Genomic DNA, 18,332 nt, shown 5'->3' with positions numbered 1-18,332 from the left:
GGAAAAGTTATCAACTTTTAAGCTTAAAGTTGGGAATAATTTGAGGTAATTCAGTAGATTTTCAGGATTTTTCAAAAAAACTCTAATAGGTACTAGTGTGTAGGGACCTTAAAAAACCTTGATTATCTAAGTTGGTGAGCTAAGATTTAAAGAATATAAGAAGTTGAATGAATTAGAAGAAAATAAGAAATACAAAATTTTGAACTTGGAGAAAATGAAAGATAAATTTGGTATGACAATAATTGCAGAGTTGGAAGATTATAAAGTACACTTACCGAACAGATTTTTGACTGTTTTGGATGAAAAAAGATTAAAGAATTGAATAAACATGATAAATTACACTTGGTTGTTACTGGAAAGAAGACTATTAAAGATAAAGACTGTGTTACTATCAATTTTGTAGAATAGAAGATTTTTCGTTTATTCGTAGCAGACATTTCAAATAGATGACTAGACAGCTCAAGAAAGTAGAAGCAAACAGCTATAGATTCGGTTATTTTTCATTTTTGGCCAGTAGAGGATTCTGGGTCGCTTTTGGAACGGATTCAGTTTAGTTTATTGTCCTTTAAACAGTATTTTCCCTTGATTTACTGTTGGCTTGGAAAGTGCGCCAGAAACGCCACTTTACTACCTACTTATTCCACATTTAGTATGTGTATTTATTAGTAATAAATTATATTTTTATAAAATTAAAACTAAACTTAAATAATTTAAATATACAGCTTTTTTTCTTTTCTGTTATCAGAAGTAAAGTTATTCACTGAAAAAAACCAAATTACTTCTAGGAATAATTTTACTATTAAATGTTAAGGATTAAATTCTACATCAAAAATAGGGTTTGGTTTTTGTTCTAGGTAAATACTTTACAAAAATGATATTCGTAGGAAAGCCCAATAGGTTGTTTCTACTCAAATCCATACGATTTATTATGATCCTATAACGGTCATAAATTTACCAGTAGATAATATAAGTTTGATACTATTGTGATCAAGATGAATTTTGGAAATTCAACTACTTTATACTTATCTAAAATCAAATTAAATTAACACTTTTATTATTTTTAAAAGATTGGAACTATATTGTATGTCTATAGATCCTAAATATTTTTATAACTAAAAACTACAAGTCAAAGGCAACGTCTTTAATTTTCACTGTTTAATGTACAAATAAAACCATAAATATTTTATACAAGACTTCTTAAAACGAATTCAGAAATTCATGTTAAGTAAGGACTTGTCAACTCTTCAACTCTCTAAGGCATCTAAAATATGAAAAAATTAATGTTAATGTAAAATGCCTTACATTTTAAACCCTGTTACTCTGATATGTCCAAAATATAAATTCATCTGATACCTGCAAGGCCTAGGCACAACATTAACCTATTTATGTTTGGAGCCATTTATACCCCTTTACATAGAAGCTTCACACGGTAATACACAATATCGACCTCGAGCCCTTATGCCAACGCAACATTAACCTATTTATGTTTGAAGCCGTTGCTACTTTATTACATAGAAGCTTCACCCGGTACTACATAATATCGACCTCGAGCCCTTACGCCAACGGAACATTAACCTATTTATGTTTGAAGCCGTTGCTACTTTATTACATAGAAGCTTCACCCGGTACTACATAATATCGACCTCGAGCCCTTATGCCAACGCAACATTAACCTATTTATGTTTGAAGCCGTTGCTACTTTATTACATAGAAGCTTCACCCGGTACTACATAATATCGACCTCGAGCCCTTATGCCAACGCAACATTAACCTATTTATGTTTGAAGCCGTTGCTACTTTATTACATAGAAGCTACTATATTTTGACCAGAAAATAAATTGGAAAAAACACATATCTTTCATCCAAAATCAAATTAGAAGTAATGTTAGGAAGTTTTATTTTTTGAGAAATTTTTGTGACGAAAAGCTGTTACGTACTCTGTATTATGCACTAATTTACTCTAGGTTACAGTACGGTATTGTATGCTGGGGAGCAGCTCCAAAAACAAAAATAGACGAAATTAGAGTAACACAAAACACTTTTATACGTTTAATCTTAAGGAAAAAAAGGCGCGACTCTTCTTATCCTCTTTACCAACAATTACAAACTTTTCCCATACAATATATTTTTATTTATAAAGTATTAAGATTATTTTTTATAAGAAGTGGAAATAGAAATAATATTGAACAACAAAAACAATATGTCACAAGAAATTTGCAAAGAGGTCTTATCCATAAACCCAAAGTTAATAAACTAGCTTTCAGGCGTTCATTTTCCTACATGGGTCCACATTTGTTTAATCAAATTCCAAATAAAATTAAAAAAATTAAAACCTTAAATGCTTTTTGTAATGCTATAACTAATTGGTTACTTAGTCAAACTGAACAGATAGATATTATACACAACAGATTAGTCTAAAATATTCTTAAATGAATTCATTCTTTTTCTCATATGCAAACTAAAATTCGTCCCCTTTATAGACAATTATTTTAATTGATTGTATTCTCTATTAATTAGTAACCAATATAACAAAACAGTCTGTAGAATCTTAATATTGTTTAGTAACCATCTTAATATATATCTTATAATCTTATAATATCTTATCTTATCTTATATAATCTTGTAATGTATATATATATATATATATATGTATGTTGATATATCTTGTATATCTTAATATATATATATCTTAATATGTCTTGATGTATAATAATATAACATATCTTAATATTAATTAGTAACCAATATAACAAAACAGTATGTAGAATCTTAATATTGTTTCCATTACTCTAAAATGTTAAGATAATATTGTCATTAGATAAATTGTATTTTTTACATAGATGATTTAAAGTCTTCAATATATTAGTCTTTTATGTATATTTAAACATTGTATGTAGGAATAAGATTGACTAGAGTTTAGATTGATTAAGTTGTACTCTTATCAACGTCAATGTATTTTTATTTTAATGTTGATTTTAGTTAAATATAGTGAGAAGATTTCAATATACCGCAGTGATCTGCACATCAAGTCCTTTTCAGAGAAAACCGGACTGTTATCAGACCTTTCCTTGTTTATTGTTAGTTTTATCTAACCACGCAACTTGTTAATGTGGTTAGATTATATTCCTTAATAATCTTATTTGTAAAGTTTATATTTTTTTGGAATAAATCTCATTATCTCATTATCTCAGAAGTGTAAAGGAACAGTTAAAAAAAGTGTATATTGTGAAAAAAAAAGCTTCAGCCGGTACTACATAATATCGACCTCGAGCCCTTATGCCAACGCAACATTAACCTATTTATGTGTGAAGCCGTTGCTACTTTATTACAAAGAAGCTTCACCCGGTACTACATAATATCGACCTCGAGCCCTTATGCCAACGCAACATTAACCTATTTATGTTTGAAGCCGTTGCTACTTTATTACATAGAAGCTTCACCCGGTACTACATAATATCGACCTCGAGCCCTTATGCCAACGCAAAATTAACCTATTTATGTTTGAAGCCGTTGCTACTTTATTACAAAGAAGCTTCACCCGGTACTACATAATATCGACCTCGAGCCCTTATGCCAACGCAACATTAACCTATTTATGTTTGAAGCCGTTGCTACTTTATTACATAGAAGCTTCACCCGGTACTACATAATATCGACCTCGAGCCCTTATGCCAACGCAACATTAACCTATTTATGTTTGAAGCCGTTGCCAACTTTATTACATAGAAGCTTCACCCGGTACTACATAATATCGACCTCGAGCCCTTATGCCAACGCAACATTAACTTATTTATGTTTGAAGCCGTTGCAACTTTATTACATAGAAGCTTCACCCGGTACTACATAATATCGACCTCGAGCCCTTATGCCAACGCAACATTAACCTATTTATGTTTGAAGCCGTTGCTACTTTGTTACATAGAAGCTTCACCCGGTACTACATAATATAGACCTCGAGCCCTTATGCCAACGCAACATTAACCTATTTATGTTTGAAGCCGTTGCCAACTTTATTACATAGAAGCTTCACCCGGTACTACATAATATCGACCTCGAGCCCTTATGCCAACGCAACATTAACTTATTTATGTTTGAAGCCGTTGCAACTTTATTACATAGAAGCTTCACCCGGTACTACATAATATCAACCTCGAGCCCTTATGCCAACGCAACATTAACCTATTTATGTTTGAAGCCGTTGCCAACTTTATTACATAGAAGCTTCACCCGGTACTACATAATATCGACCTCGAGCCCTTATGCCAACGCAACATTAACTTATTTATGTTTGAAGCCGTTGCAACTTTATTACTTAGAAGCCTCATCCCGTACTACACAATAATGACCTCGAGACCTAAAAGATGAGGTATTATAATTATTATTAAATGTTCTTAGAATCGCCATTCTATTCTTCATGATCAAGCCAAAAGTACGATTCGACTATAAAATCGGGAAACAATTTTTGATTTTTACAGGAACTATCTTGTTTATGGTTTTAAATATCCGTTCCATTTGCTAAATATTTTTCATTATAGGTGTTCTAGTTTCGTCATTCACTCCTATCGTTATTCCAGCCTGCAGGCCCATCATTCCCTCCCTTTTACTTAATTCAATTTCGTTCTTCCATATGTAGACTCCCCTCATAACTGCCCCATTCTTATTTATCTTCACTCTGGTTGCGTTTAACTCACAGCTCATTATAAAAGGTTAGGAATGGGACAAAACATGATACAAAGTAAAATATTACACGTTATTATTCTCTTGGATATAATTTCCTGTATTTTCGAGAGCTTACGTGTATAGTGCTTAAAGCTGACGTAGGCATTAGCTGTATCCTGTAATAGTGTTGGTATTAACTAGTATTATAAATTATTATCAATCGTTACTATGAATTATTAGTTTGAAACATATTACCTATGGAGATGCATGTATTATATACTGTAAACTACAGACAATATCTCTTATTACATTCATCTATCAGTTATACGTCTTTGAGATTGATGCCGTTATTCTTCCTTAGCTCATGTACAATCTTTTAGAAATAATTAGTATTATTACTTAGCTTAAAGCCCTCAGTATTCCTACTAATAACGGAACAGCATTCAAGTTTCAATAATGTATAATTTTAGTTTACCACTTTAACTTTTTATATACAGTTCTTAATTTGTGAAACACTACAAAATTGTTTTTAAATTTATAAATTAAACTGTGACGACACATAAGAATGTACAAAAAATGTGAACTATAAGAACTATTTATCTTAGACCTATAATGTGTAACGGTCAAAGAAGAAAAACTCAAACACTTCTGCTGAAAGACGTTAGAACAACCTATTTAAGGTAAAATTGTAATTATTTTAACCAGCCATTCTATCATGAGAGTGTTTTCTTCTGTGAAATAAAATGCAGGCTGCACAGAAAATACTACATTAAAATTGAAATAATAAGAGTTTTAAGTAATTATAAAACATAAGTAAACATAATAATAGAATTGTATTTTTATAAAGCTGACGGATATTGACATTGGTGATCTATTACAACCTGTTGTTATAGGTTATTAAACAAGAACTTATGACCTCATCGCCTGACATGGCGGGTCTACTGTTTTACGAACTCGTAAATTAATACTCATTAATCAACATAAATATTTTCGTACTATTTTTTACCTAGATACCATAAATATTTAATTAATACATACATTGATATTTACTGGATTTTTTTTGGCACAGCATATCATAAATTGCAAAATAAGAAAAAAATAAATCATATTTGTGTTACCGTATGTATAGAGCTGAAAGTTTTACAGTATGTACAGGTTCTTGCTTCAACTTACAAAAGGGTTCTATAATGATTACCTGCGGTAGACTCAAAGTGCCAAACCAAGAGACTAATGGGACAAGTGATTTGGGTCCAGACCTTTATCCATGTCAAAGTGTCACGCTATGTAATGTAATGTAAAGGCCGGAGTGCATTGATTCATTGCTAACACTATAAAAATCAGATTTTATAAATATTTACTTATAAATATTATAATTTTAAATGATAATAAAATGTTGAATGCCAAGTTTTATAATACTAAAACGATACAATAATTCTATTGGGGTTCTCATTCATACTATTCCAAAAATGTGGTCATATTACTTTTCCTTTCAAAATGTAAGTTTTACAGTGATTTTTCGATACCTTTATTTTGGAACTTAATTCCCTGTGATTAAGAACCAATTGACTGCATTTCCCGCATATTGCTTATTTTTAGTACAAACAGACTACTATAAACATACGTACTAAATCTTCACCTCAATCAATTTTGTCGTATTCTATACAAATCAGAACATAAAAATAACTTATGTTTTAAGATACAGCCATTTCAAGAAATAAATATAACTTATATCATGTTTGACAAAAGAGAAAGCTTGGAGTTTCTACATTAAAAGGGTAAATTGTAAACTTATACTTTAAGAGATAAAACTTTAAAGGAATCTTGAGTAACACAAAACGAACATAAAACTGAGGACTCTATCCGTTTAGAATCTGCAACACATCTTTGCACCAACAAAATACAAATCTTTGGACACTAATTTTAAATTTACTAACCATGACAAATATAGCAGAATATATTAAAATGTTTAATTACAAGCCGGACGTAAAGTAGACCAATACGTGCACTACATACATACTTTCTCGTGTATTTAAAATAATGCCATCTTCTCTCACTTTTTAAAAAGGTTGAATCTTCTCTGCTTGATTAAATGTTCATTCTCTAGTGATATCAAAGAGACTCTGCCAATGGATAAAGTTCCTTTGATAAAAAAAGCGCTTATATAGAATATTTAGTATTGGGGTCGCAACATTTTTTAACCTCGTTGTGTTCAAATCTATAAAAATATATAGTTATGACTATTATTTTTATTATAACTTCATTTCAACCAACCTAAAGTCTCATATTTTGGTAAGTATCCAGTGTGAATTTAATACAATGTATTTACTATAATAAGTAAAATCAATAGCAAAAAGTATAAACCTACTCATGGAATCAGGATGTTTCCGGACATTCGCCATAGTTCAGTGATTCAAAAACATTACTGTACCACAAAGTTTCGAGATCTGCAATTCGATCACTTCTTCAGGTAAACAACTTAATGCTCCAATTCAGATATTCTAACCGCGAGGGCGTCTACTCCATGATGAGTATATAACAAGCTTACATGGAATATCCTATTCAGATCTTTCTGTACTGAAAGAAACTTTTGGATACGGTAACCAATTTACAATTAAAGTAAACTTCATCCCTTATGTTTTTGAGCATAATTTGACATTGTCGACTTCTAACCACACAAAAGAAGAGCGAGATACTCCTGATAAAACGTCTTTGAACTCTAACCCATTCCCCCTTTCGTGAACCAATTTAACAAGGTTTATTAAATATCGCAATTAATCAAGAGAAGTATCAGTTCAAATTGCTACATCTTCAAACGGGAATAACCGTTGCAGAGACTCAATATTACAATTTGATACCCATCTCAATATTTTCACTGAGTCAGCAAATTTGTTTTAGCTGACTCAGAAACTGTTTCAGCTCCCGTAAAAAGCCACTTCTGTGTTATGATTAGACGCACTGAATGACGGGAGGTTTAAACTTAATGGGCACAAGAATTTTGATATGTAATATCAACATCCATCACACTTATTAATATTACTAAACACTAGTATTGTAATTATACCCAATTATAGTTATTACTTTGTTCTAGTGTTTCTGTAAATAAACTCATATGTACGTTTGATGAATTGCTGTGTTATTTGTACACCGCTCTAAATCTCCTTACCTAGTACAGAGTATTTAGCCCAAGCGAGATAGTTAAGTTACGGGCGGAGAGGTCAGGCGGGACATTTTTACCGTCGATCCGTACTTCAGACTATCTAAGGACAAGGATAATTATTATTTACAATATATACTGCTTGGTTCCGCTGATATTCCATCCTTATTTAATGAGGCTTAGGGGAATGCTTGACTGTATTTTGATATAGCTTCGTTTGTTCATCGTATTTTCATTTAGTATGCATAAAGTTAAATCTAATTTGGTGCACAATATTAACTCAATGACGAATGTGTTTATCTACTACCATTATGTATCGATTCCGTAACGTAAACAAACAACAACTTAAAATCAATTGGGGGAACATTTGAGAGAGCTCTGTACGAACATACATAACGTTTTCACTGGTCGTACCCTTCATATGTCTTTGTCTTGTGACAGCTCAACTTCTTGTGTTGCATGCTTATTTTACAGTATTTATTTTATGAAATAAATACTTAGTTGTTGCCATTAGTACTTGGTTCATCATTAAAATTATAGCAGAAAAGTTATATCAAAATTAATTATAGAAAAGCAACTGAACAGAACAGATTTATTTACACTAAAGCACACAATCTAAATGAAAAACACAGAACATTCTTGTAACAAGTTATAAAATATTCCTACTACAGAAACAATCGATCTAATCAAGACATTTTTGCGAGAGCATTATAACTAATGCGTTACATATTTGTAGTGTAAGAATAAGATCAGAAGTGCCATGATGATTTAACAAGACTGATGAAATTCATCATTTATAAACAGTAAATATTCATAGAAAGAATTATCGGTAACTGGTAAAACTATAGTGTGCAAACCAAATAACAAATGCCAACAACAACAATAAACCGAATAATAGCAACATTAAAGTAAATAATTTAATATCTTGCATGTTACATTAAATACTACTTTAAGTTTAGTTTATACGTAAATTTATTGTCGCATGTAACACTTTTAATAGCAAATGAATAGAATATATCTATATTTATGGAGTTTATTACTATACTTTTTGTTTATACAATTATAATTGTGCGACAAAATTCGTACACTGAATTTGGAACGACTGGGTCCTAAATATTAAACGAGGTCGTGAAACGTTGATTGGAAGGTAGGGCCCACGATATTAACACCAAAACACCGTGCCGGTTCGTCGAGGGAGCGGGCAGCCAGCTTTGATCATAAAACTCCGACCACAGAAACTCTAAGATGTCCTCGCCCTACGGAAGCCAGAAGAGAATAGAGCAAGAAACCTAATTCCAGATATCTAGAAACCCTGAAAGCTAGAACCAATCAAACAGGCAGAATTCCACAGAAACATCTAGAAAGAGATAAACCATTTGGAAAAAACAGACGACTCGACCAGCTGTAGGGAAACAGCTCCCGGCCCGTCCAACGGCCAACAAAATAAAGTGGCAAACGCCACATCCTCCCCATCTACCCCGGGAGTGATAAGAAAAAAACTCAAAAGGATAAGGTAGGAAGTCAAGGACGGAAAGAGTAGAGACTACAACTGGTATCGCTGTAGTTAGCAGTCTGCTAGATATTGCTCTAGTATGGATATCCTACACGCTCGCGAGGCGCTCCAAAAGCATAACGGCTACAATCCATTCCGACTGACCACACTACTCAAGAATAAATCTTTTTAATTTAAAGAGGCTTGAGGAAAAGCCTTACAGTATTAAAAAAAACTCAAACAATTTTAAGTACTTTCTGTGGTAGCTACCAATAAATAAAGGTATGAAGTGTTGACACAAGGATGGGTTTATTCGTTTCTTTCAAATCACTAATACGCTCGGTGGTCAAAAGGCTACAAGAGGGTGTTCCAGTAAGGTTGGGAAGGAAATTAAGCAAGTGTACACTTATTAGCCAAAGCACTCCCTAAGTCTCCACCATCCGGTTATCTCCACCCCGGAACCCAAGGGCCACTTAAGCGCCCGAATGGAAACTCCGAACGGTTGGTGGAACTCCTTGAACCACCAGGAGAGTATTACTCCAGACATAAAGTCTGTATTTTTGTTCAAAGATGGGGGGATCAGAAAGGATGAAGAGACCATCTCAAAGCGAAATCACAAACATGAGAAAATTACACCCATCATAATATCAACAGACCTAAGTTTGCGTTGTAAAGGCTAATTAGGTAAAAACCTGGTACTGGCAAAAATTAGTAAAAGTGGGCCAGTACTCTCCTCCCCCTACGGGACGGCTGAGAAAAAAAATTTGGTGGCCAGTGGGAAAAGACAAAATAAAGTTTAATTTTTCCATACTAGTTTTTAAATTTAGAGAATTGGAGCAAATAAATTCAGGCTCTTAAAAGGCGTGAAAGAAAAAACTGTAGAGCTACAGGAAGAGCTTAACGGAGTAAGGAAATCATTTGGTCGTGGTAAAGTGGTTTAATTAGGAACTTCTTTAAAAAAAAAACAACTAGTTTCTTAAGAGTTGGCCAGGAAAGGCAAAAAAAAACCCTGAAACCTATGGAAAAGAGACCCAAAAAACTAACTGGACCAAAAACCAACAAACTAGGATAACAAACAATAAACCTCTAAAACTTTAACAATAATAAAGTCTACCCAGGATCACAGTAACAACAGTAAAAATACACTTCCAAAATAAACACTAAACAGCAAAAATAAATATAGCCGCTGGAACATCTAGCAGCTTCCGGGACAAAATTATAAAGTCTTAAAGTCACAAAGAGACAACAACAAAAACTAACTACAAAAATATATAGACAAACTACAATCTTCATCAATATTTTCAACAATAAACTACACCTATCCATCACTGCTTAACTTAGCTGAATAACAAAGAAGAATTCCACCTACTGCCAACGGAATGACCCTACTATACAAGAGAAAAAATATAAAAGGAAAAGGGAAAGAAAATATAAGCTTGTGTTGTAAAATGTAATGGGTTGCCCGAACCAAGGATAGCAGGCTGCGCGACTGCATTAGGGAATGTTAAAAATAAATAAATATAAAGTTCACTCCCAATGTACAGCCTAGAAAAATTTCCGAAGCAAAACAAAAATTCTCTAAACAGCCAATGCTAACCCCGATCCCCCCGTGTATATGTACTGTAAAAGAGGAAAAGTAAAAGTATTAAAGTGTTAATGTGGTGTAAGGAAGAGAAGAAGAAGACAGAAAAAAAACTAAACTAACATCACTAAGCCCTAAACTATCCCTATAAACGTCCCGGCAGCGGCGCTTTGGTCTTAGATAGGCCCAAAATATTTCTTCAGGTGGGAAACATGGGCCGATCTAATAAGTTTCCCTGACTTGGGACACCTCAAAGTCACGGTGACTGGAGAGGTAAAATCATGAATAACCAGAGGCCGTGACCACAGAGGTTGCAGTTTGGCTGAAATTTGATTAGCCGCATTACTCAAATTTACTCGTCGAAACATCGCCAAATCACCGATACGAAAATTAACTGGTAAACGACCTTGGTTGTACTGCCGAGCAACTTTTCGGTGTGCTACCTCCAACCGATCCAAAGCCTGAGACCATCTCCTCTGCATGTTTCTGGAATCTTGTGTTTGGAGGAGATCATCCAAATTCAAATTGTTTTCCAGGGGAGAAGTAATTTTGTAGCCAAGGAAAATTTCAGCTGGAGAGGTGCCAATTGACTCCTGCTTAGCCGAATTAAAAGCGACTTGGAACAAATGGAGATTAGTGTCCCAGTCAGTATGATTTTGAGAATGGAAAATTCTCAAGGCAACGCCGATGTTTTTATTAACCCTTTCAGCAATAGATGGCTTAGGATAATAGGGTGAGGTCATAATGTGTTTGATACCAAGTTCCAGACACATGTTATCGAACTGTCTGGATTTGAAACAACCACCACGGTCGGTGACGAGTTGTGAGGGGAAGCCAAAATAAGCGAACAAGCCCTTATGCAAAAGAGTCACCGTAGTTGGAGCGGTAGCATTTTTAGCTGGCGAAATCACCGTATATTTTGAAAAGGCGTCAACGATTGTTAAAAGCCATTTGTGGCCTTTTTTTGTTCTAGGAAGTGGTCCCACGTAATCAACAAACACCCGTTGGAAAGGCCTCGTTGCTAATTGAGAAGCCAAAGGGCCTATCTTAGTATTTTGAGCCTGTTTGCATCTCTAGACAAGCCTTTACCCTCTCTTGGATAGCCTGCTTCAGGTCGGTAGAAAAGAAAATTTGACTAATCCGATCCCAAGTTTTCTTGAATCCCAGATGAGCTCCGAGAGGTGACTCATGGTAAACTTTAAACAATAGGTCGTAGAGTTTGCTAGGTACCACAACTCTAGGTTTGGATTGATTAGGCAATTGGTGAACTAAAATGCCTTGAATCACAGAATAATTTTGATTGGGATTAGCACCTTTCAAAGATTTAACAATATTGCGAATTTGAGCATCTTGCTCTTGGTGGCCTTGGATGTCTTTGAAAGCTTCGGGTACAGAAAAAAAGAATAAAAGCCTGTGTGTTGTCGGTTTTATTTTGAATAGTAGAACTGTGGTAATTCGGTTTGGGGCTCAAATAAACGCGAGAGACAGTCAGCCCCTAACATGCTTAACAGTAAATTGAAAGGCATTGATGAGAGTTGTCCAACGTGCTATTTTTCCTACTTGGCGAGGATTGTTAAGTAACCACGAGAATGAGGAATTGTCAGTCTCAAGCGTGAAGGAACGATGCTCTAAATATTGTCTAAATTTTGTTAAGGCATAGACTACTGCCAAAGCTTCTAAATGGAAAGTGGAATAGTTCCTCTCGTGTACATTTAAAGGACGGCTCGCAAAAGCTATAGGGTATATTTGGCCCTGGATTTCCTGGGACAGCACGGCACCTACAGCAGTACCTGAAGCATCAGTTGAAAGAATAAACGGGGCATCAAAATTTGGTAAGCGTAGGACCGGAGCAGAGACTAATGACCGTTTAAGTTTGTGAAAGGCATTCTGTTGCTCCTCACCCCCTATGAAATTTACATCCTTTCCCTTTAACCTATTCAACGGCTCACAGATTGACGCGAAATTGGGAATAAATTTAGAATAAAAGGCACACATTCCGAGGAACCTGCTAACCTGCTTAGTATTTTTGGGTTGAGGGTAGTTGTCGATAGGGCGAGTTCTATTTGGGTTGATGGTAACTTTCCCATCTTCGAAGACATGGCCCAGAAATTCTATCTTATGAGAGGCAATGACCATATTTTCTGGGTTAACTGTTAACCCTGCCCTACTAAGTCGGTCAAGGACTAAATTGAGATGTCTTTGGTGATCTTCCAGATTTTCAGAAAAAATTACAAGATCGTCGAAATAGCAGAACAAAAAATCAAATTTCACATCACCAAAGATTTTATTTATCAACTGAGTCAATATCATGCTACCACTAGCTAGACCAAAAGGGAGGTAATTGTATTCCAATTGGCCAGTGCTTGTGACAAATGAAGTGTACTTCTTGGAAGCCTCGTCAAGTGGTATCTGGTTGTAAGCGGACACCAAGTCTAACATAGAAAAGACCTTAGCCTTGCCTAGAAATTGGAAAGAAGACTCTACCGTAGGCATCGGGGTTGAATCGAGCTCCAAGACATTGTTTAAGGCGCGGAAGTCAACCACCAGGCGCGAAGAACCTCCCTTTTTTGGTACTAAAAATGCTGGACTTGAGTAAGGGGAAGTTGAAGGTCTAATAACGCCTTTCTCCAGAAGGTCTTCGATATGCTCACGAATCAAAGCCATTTTGGGGGGAGCATAATGATACGGACGGCACCTGAACGGCTTGTCTGACTTGACAGTGATAGAATAAGTCAATAGGTTAGTTTTACCCAGCTGTTTGGTCACAGTTTCGGGAAAACACCGCAGAATATTTTTAAATGCCTGAACTTGGGAATTATCAAGCCTCTCTCCAAAGATAGGTCCCAAACTAACTTCCTCTGCCTGTTCGTCCTCTTGATTTTCGGCTATAACTAGTGAAGTGTCAAAGGGAAAAGACACCTGGCGTTGAGCCGCATTAATGCTCATTTCAGAGGCCTGAATGAAGTCGAGCCCAATCAAAACAGGAACAGGTAAGTTTTTAGCAACAAGAAATGGGAAAGTCCAAGAGAAACAAGCCAATTTGAAATGAATATGGGCCAAAAATTTAAAAGAGACATCTGACCCATTTGCAGCTGTAGCCGTCAACGAAGTTTCCTCAACTTTCCTCACGACACCCTTGAGTTTAGATAGAACATCAAATACGCTTTTAGCCACTATAGACCTGGTAGAACCAGTATCAATCACAGCGGATGACTTAATGTTAGAAAAAGTAATTGGAATTTCTAGGGGTTTGACCTTGGGCAAAGCCGGAGCTAAAGGATTAATGGGCCTGGTTTTCTTGTGGAATGCCGGCCCTTTCAACGAATTCCCCTTTTGGAGTTTAAATTAACCGCAGGATTAGTGAAACTATAACTATGGCTTTGATTATTCCTATTATAGGAAAACCTCCGTTCCTGGTTTGGCCTACTATTGTTCCCTGGTAGCATATTACCTTGCAATTGATTAGGATTACAAACTTGGGGGTTCGGCCGCTGATTTAGAGCATTATCATAGCCATTTGCCCTTACTTGGCCCTGCCTATAATTATTGGGCTGAGAGTAAAAATTTTGGTAAGGTCTACTATTATTGTAAGGCCAGCTTCCTTGCCTTTGGTTATCTCCAAATGAATGGTTGGGATAAAGGTGCTATAGGGGGTTCTCTTAGCAGTGCCTCGATCGAAGGTTCTACCCGAACTACGGTAAAATGTTCTGTTATTATAACTATTATTTTGGAAAAGGTGCCCAGCGTATTGTAAATTAGTATTGTCATAAGTAACATTTTTATTAGAATCTAATGCAGCTTCCTGAGATTCAGACTTGGCATGCCGGTGCTTGAACACTGTTGACCGTCAAACTCTCAATCATAGATACCATACTTTTCAGTTGTTGTACTGTGGTAGGGGCTTGAAGTTCTGCAAAAGCTGCCCTAGTATGAGGGTTGAGACCGGTAAAAATAGTTGAAAAAATCTCGGCATCACTTATTTCTGGTCCAAGAATTTGGAAAATGCTTACGATGTCAGTAAGATAATCAGCATAAGGTTCCAACGGTCGCTGTTGTCTATACATGAGTTTAGACTGAATGTCTCTAATGGCCCTAGATGAGAAAAATGTAAGCCTAATTGTCTGTAGAGCATTCGGCCAGGTAGAGTCCGCACTAACGAGACCCATCCACACATCACGAAGTCTGCCTTCAGTGCGGGCCACGGCGTTTAATAGTATAGTTTTATCTGAACCTAAATTTAATTCGACTATCTTTTGGATTTTTACGAGAAATTCTGTTAACTGAAATAAATCTGTACCAGAAGTAATAGGTACCTCTCTAAGCATATCTCGCAAAATGTTAGGCGCGATTCACACTGAACAGACGTCGGGCGGAGACGTGGCAGGGACATATGTCCCTTCGGCGTCTCTCCTATGTAAACAAATGACTCAATGCACAGACAGGCGACGTGGCGCGGGCGGCCACCCTTTCGCCACCGCCACGTCCCTTCACTAACTGTCGTGGCGTATTTAAAGAGGCATGCCCCTTGTGTTCGGAAGGCAAAATATTGTGATTTGTGGTTAGTTGTGCTGTTCCTTTTTACCATGCGAGACGACATCGAGTTCAACATAAAGTTCTGTGAGGAAGTTGAACAATATCCATGTTTGTACGACAACAGTCGTTCAGATTACTGCAACAGAAGTGCGCAGGATCAGGCCTGGCAGAAAATCCTTAACAAGGTCCAAAACTACGAAGAAACACTCACGGGACATCCTATAGAAGTTTGCTCTCCATGTTTTATTGTTTAACTGATTATACACCAGACTTCTTAATGTAATAAGATACAACAGTTAACTACATACAAAACCACTCTACTGGCAAGTTTTCTCACGACTGTCGCGCGTCTGTTGTTGCCAGTGTGCATTGCACACGCCACATCACTGCCTCGTCCCTGCCTCGTCCGTGCCACGTCTCCGCCCGACGTTCGTTCAATGTGAATTGCGCCTTAGGAAATGAGACATCGTCCCTGTTATTTGGCCTATTTTGGGTTGCAATTTCCTGAGCTACCGTCTTAGCAATCGCTTCAATAGCATGTAAGGTCATAGTATGCAGACTCTTCACTAAAGCACTAAGATCCACCGGTGTTACAGGGGGCAGCACAGTGCAAGTTTCTACTTCGTCCTGTTTTAAACTGGGATTATCCACTAAATCATCGGTTACGGGTATCCTAGGTTCATCCGCAGATTCCTCCAAGTCACTCACGACCCCTTCGCTAGACCGAGCCACAAATTCATTTAGTTGCACACGCATGGCATCAAGCTTATCCTTGGGTTTAATTCCCCATAGTTTGCATTGTTCGCGGGCTTCCTCAATACTCAACTTTTTAATCCAAGAGACAGTCTTTGGAATATTATTTAAGTCGAACAACTTCATCCCGTAAAAGTTAAATAACCAATATTAAATAAACACAAATCACAACAATCAAGTTTAACAATAAATGAATCAAAAACACATGGGAGCGTGGACAGAGATTCCACACAAACTAGAGAGCAGTAAAAAATATTCAGAAAAACATTAGGTCAATTTTACTGAGGTGTGTGCAAAAAGTACAAGTTTAAAAAAACTATTACAATTTATAGTATTACAATAAATTAGGGCATATAGTACAATGCCTTATTATTACCATGAAATCAACACCAGTATCACTAACAGGTGTTGGCAGAAAATAAAATCAACAAGTTTGGCTTTCAGAACAAAAATTGTCGGTTGCCATCAGTGGGGGGGGGGGGTAGACTCAAATTGTTTCCTCTCAAGCAGGTAGTGAAAGTTCAAAGTAATCAAGAAAACCTAACAAAACACCTTTCAAATACTAAAAGATAAGAGAGGGAAACAAAGTAAACAAAAAATTAATTTAAACCAAAAGCAACTGTACCGTAGAAGTGCAAAATAAAATATGTGCAAGTGCAAGGCGTAAAGTAGCGCTACAGGTAACCACATAAAGTTCAACAAGGCCCAAGTGAATAAGACACAAGTCTAAAATAGTAAACTCTCCCTTTAAACTGTAAGTAATTTAGAACACCCCCAAAAAAAATCTCTTTTGAGACCACGACTCCAAAAAAACCCAGTGAAAGTTAAAATTTTGAAGCAAAGACCAAAGGAAAAAATATAAATTAAACTACTTAAGGTTTAAATTAGCCTAAACTGAAGATTAGGTAAGTTAAACACCCAAAGTTGATTCAAGCAAGCTGACATATCAATCAATCCAAAGAGTCCACTAGGGTTTGGTATTTTATAAAGTTTTTTTAACATATAATTTTTTTTTAACTAACAGTGAACCCTCAAGGTGGCAAACTATAGTTTTAAAAGTTTGCAAAAGAAGGATGTTTAAACATTTTGGAAAGAAAAGTTTAACTTTGTAAGTAATTAAATCACTTATATGTATGTCAGCACGTCAAATCCAACCCCAAGCTGCAACTTCATAAAAATTACAAAACAAACATAGGCCTATGTTATTTTTTTATTAATAGTTGAAACTAAAGGTGTACTCCACATTAAGTTTAACTGTTTAAATTAAACAGGCACTAGTCAAAAGAAGCAAAAGGCTTTTAATAATAGACTATAAAAGAATTATTTTTACAATAGGCTAACATTAAAGTTTTGAAGAAGGTTTAGAAAAAATTGCAAACTGTTAGAATAAATCAACCCTTTAAGTTTGAATTGCCCTGAACATTCAAATAGCATAGGCCTAAATAACATTTTGACAAGTTCTAAGTAGAAAAATTATCAGATAAAATTAACAGTAACACTTCACTTACCTTGTGTGTACACTAACATTAACTAACAATACTTTGTAAGACTTGAACAAATTCAACACAGTAGACAAACAATCATCATATTAGTGCTATTAAAAATTTAAACTCTTATTAACTTAGTACATGTACAAGTGGTGTAATTCCGCTGGAAGAATAAATAAATGGGTCGCCAAATGCCAAAACAAGCTAAATCCACTCTGCAAGTTTTTTAGATAAATGCCAAAAAACTGATTGCTTTTCTCACATCCATTACATTTTTATGATTTTTTGTTTAAAAAAAAAGGTTAAAAAAATATTAGTTATATTGTTTTAAAAATTGCTAAAAAATGGTACAAAAGTTATAATTACTGCAGCCGATTAAATATATGGCATAGCTTGTTTTGGAACAGTAACTATGATTTAGCTGCTTTTGGAAACTTACTCTCCGCCATTTGCTTTTTAAACTTTGGTTCCAAAACCAGTTAAATTGCGTTTACCATTCCAAAATAAGTTAAAAACAGAACCTTATATTATTAAATCCTTTTTTCTCCTCAAAACATTGTAGCCTATATTGTTAGGTAAAGTTAGGTTAGGATTAATGAACACAATCGTATTCATTTTCAATACAAAACCATGAATTTATTTATCTACAGAGTTTATAAAATAAATGTGTCG

This window comes from Homalodisca vitripennis, chromosome 1 (genome assembly GCF_021130785.1).
Source record: "Homalodisca vitripennis isolate AUS2020 chromosome 1, UT_GWSS_2.1, whole genome shotgun sequence".
Taxonomy (NCBI): domain Eukaryota; kingdom Metazoa; phylum Arthropoda; class Insecta; order Hemiptera; family Cicadellidae; genus Homalodisca; species Homalodisca vitripennis.
Note: the sequence above shows the minus strand (reverse complement) of the source record.